This window comes from Musca autumnalis, unplaced genomic scaffold, assembly GCF_047663935.1.
Source record: "Musca autumnalis isolate F117 unplaced genomic scaffold, ASM4766393v1 scaffold_4, whole genome shotgun sequence".
In the NCBI taxonomy this organism is placed as follows: Eukaryota; Metazoa; Arthropoda; class Insecta; order Diptera; family Muscidae; genus Musca; species Musca autumnalis.
In genome coordinates, this window is record NW_027411977.1 from 179,520,836 (window position 1) to 179,524,454 (window position 3,619).

A 3,619-nucleotide genomic window follows, 5' to 3' on the forward strand; every position below is an offset into this window, starting at 1 on the left:
CCGCAAGTCCTATGGAAATGGGACTAAGGAAAATGTTGTACACTGAAAGAAAAAGCTTCATAATATAAACGAAATCTAATGGTCCATCAATGAAATTTGTCATTGATTTTGAACCAACGTAGAGAAAACCTCTTCATTAATGCAATGAAACCTCTTCATTAATGCAATGAAATTCTTTCATTAATATAGTGAAATACTCTCATTAATACAATGAAATACTTTCCTTAATGCAATGAAATATTTTCATCATAGTAATGAAATACTTTCATTAATGCAATGAGGCCTTATGTATAAGTTAGATACTTTGTCCCACAACTTCCCCTGCTCGATCAATCACGGATGCTGATTGGCGCACTGGCATCTCCTCTACAATTCCCTCTGCGGATACCGTAGTGTGCGGATCGCCGCTGGGCATCGGTTGTTGTCGGTTTGCTCGCCTTGTTACACTTTGCTCTCACTGGAATAATTGTAATTGTATTAGTATATGACATGAGATCCTCTGCGATCACTAAGAACCTCTGCGTTCACTTGTCATTAGTCATTTGTCGAAGAATAACGTCTACGCGTTATAACAAAAAGGCCTCTGTCGCCACTATCACTGATTACAAAAGGTAATCTACTTTGTTGTACGAAAAGAATCATAAATAAACTTCCAGCATACCTATTATAATATTTAAATTGATACTGCTTGTGTTTTTATTTCTTTGGTTCTTTTCTCCCTCCACTGCTCAACATTCGGTAACCTGAGCTATCGTTGAACTATCGAAGAAACCTATGGATCACCCCTCCCTCACCTCAACATTTGTTGTTGCCCAACTAAACACCTTACGTTGGTCCAAGATCAATGATACATTCCATTGATGTAACGTACGATTTAATTTATGTTATGAAGTCACTTCATACTCACGCAATGAATAAAAATTAAGTCAATGCTAAATATGTTTAATTCATTTAATAATAATCAGTTTTACCATGGAGACAACACGTCACTATTAATTTCTCAGGTTTTAACTATATACAGTCTGTCGCAAAAATTAGTATACACTGTTGAAACCAAAATGTATTAGGGATAAATATCACTATAACTGATTGAAAACAACAAACAATTAGTTTTATTTGATAGACAAGAAAGTTGTCTTCCGTAATAACAATTAAAAGTGCGCAATATTTGCATACATTAGCAAATGTACGGTTCGAATCCCAAAAAGACCAAAATTTATGTCGCAAAAGTTAGTATACAACGGAGAATCCTCGTGGAACTGTGTAAAAAATTCTTGATATTTTTGAACAAAATGAAACTAAATCAGTACTTAAGATAATAAAGAGTATATTAATTGGTTTTAATGGCAGTTATAGTACTTATAGTGACAAGTCCAACGTACACTGGATCTTAAAATCCACAAAAATTGGTCATCTACAAATACAACAACTGTAGCGGCAAAATTCCGAGTGTTATGTCCTGTTTATGAATTCTAAAGCCATGAAATGCTCAGAAAAGCTCTAAAGTTTCAATTTGGGGTGATCTTGATCGAGTTTCGACTTGTCCTGTTTGAAAAAACGGACATTTCTTGAAGGAAATCCATTCTTTTGAGACTATTGCCCTTTTGAAACATGTAATAATCCTTAATCCTTACACATAAGGACTTTGCTTTTGAGTCCATTTTCTCACAAATGTTGCCCCTTTTCATATTCCCACCAAAAGTAAATAGTAGGAGAACCTCAAGGTCCGTTGTAAGCCCTACAGTTATACTGTCCTACCGGCCTTTCAGCAGTATCGGACATGCTTCTCGTATCCCTAGTGTATAATTTACTACTAATGTCTAATTAACTACTTCTAACTGATCCATTTAGTTGTATTTTGGTCCTAAGTGAAGCGAACACAGCTTTTCAGAACGTTTTTGCACAATCCATGCGTTATAACAGCAGAGAAAGCTCTGTATTAAAATTTTAAATTAGCTATCATATCCTTCTGTGGTGGTGGAGTAACACTGTAGAGCTTACACCAGAACTTGGGGTTCTCCTACTATTTATTTTTGGTGGGAATGTGGAAAGGGACATAATTTGTGAGAAAATTACCTCAAAAGGAAAGTCCTTTTGAGTAAGGATTAAGGATTATTACATGTTTCAAAAGGACAACGGCCTCAAACGTATGGGTTTCCTTCAAGAAATTCCCGTTTCTTCAAAAGGGACAAGTCGAAACTCGATCAAGATCACCCCATGTTGAAACTTTAGAGCCTTTCTGAGCATTTCATGGCTTTAAAATTCATAAACAAGACATAACATCCGGAATTTTGTCGCTACAGTTGTTATATTTGTAGATGACCAATTTTTGTGGATTTTACGATCCAGTGTACGTTGGACTTGTTACTATAAGTACTATAACTGCCATTAAAACCAATTAATATGCTCTTTATGATCTTAGGTACAGATTTAGTTTCATTTTGTTCAAAAATATCAAGAATTTTTTACACAGTTCCAGGAGGATTCTCCGTTGTATACTAACTTTTGCGACATAAATGTTGGTCTTTTTGGGATTCGAACCGTACATTTCCTAATGTATGCAAATATTGCGCACTTTTAATTGTTATTACGGAAGACAACCTTCTTGTCTATCAAATAAAACTAATTGTTGGTTGTTTTCAATAAGTTATAGTGATATTTATCCCTAATACAATTTGGTTTCAACGGTGTATACTAACTTTTGCGACAGACTGTACATTAATGATAGCATTGGTCGTTGACATCTGTAAGTAAAATTGAAAGAATAAACAATTTGTTAACAAAATAACTGGTTTTCTACACAGTGACTTACCTTTATATTTTCCCACTGAGTTATCCCCTGTGTACGTCCATGAGGTTGGGATACAACATACAAAATTCACATAAAACAACTGTACACATAAAAACTACATGAAAGAGTTTTCTTAAACACTTTATACCTACTTTCAACGAAGTTTTTGATCCTATTTTTCTTTCGTCGCTGGACACCAAACTCTGGCATTTTCTCCGTCATTCCACTCTTCTTTAGATTATCTATTGCTTGCATCTATTACAAAGAAAAAAAATAAATGAAAATTCGCTTAAATAAACAAATTAACACATAAAACTGACCAGAAATTGTTTGCACAATATTTACATACTTATTTTTCTAAGTTAAAAACACGAATCGTAAAATTTTTATTCATGCGCACTTGGCGGTGTTATAATGTCAACTAAAACAATGTTGTTGAAAAATTTGCGGATCAACTTAAGCCAGGGATTATTGTTGTGACAGAGAAGGGTTGTTTTGCCTAATCGTGTTTTCTGCTTGTTAAACGCACACACGAACATTCACACCACACAGTTGGAATTTATTTCATAGCAACAGTGAAATAAATAACAAAGAACAACTGAGAATAACATACAGAGGAATAAGTCATGATATACGATTAGAAAATATCAGCCAAACATATTTTATTGAGAATGAATATATTTATATCAAAGTCAATCGCTGGCAGTAAAGAATTTTTGTACAGTTACGCTGTTAGTGAAGCTGGTCCGCTAGGTTTTGTAAATATTCATGCATACATACATATGTATGTATGTATGTATATGATTCCATACACATATGTACGTATGT

General features: G+C 34.1%; 1 long non-coding RNA gene across 1 annotated transcript; it reads right to left on the minus strand.

Annotated features, from left to right (window-relative positions):
* Positions 1 to 293: 293 nt before the first annotated feature.
* LOC141400959 (uncharacterized) lies at positions 294 to 3,204 on the minus strand. Its single transcript, XR_012412246.1, has 4 exons — positions 3,112 to 3,204; positions 2,944 to 3,046; positions 2,813 to 2,891; positions 294 to 2,744 (listed from the first exon to the last, which is right to left on the minus strand). It is a non-coding gene; the product is annotated as an uncharacterized lncRNA (long non-coding RNA).
* Positions 3,205 to 3,619: the final 415 nt, after the last annotated feature.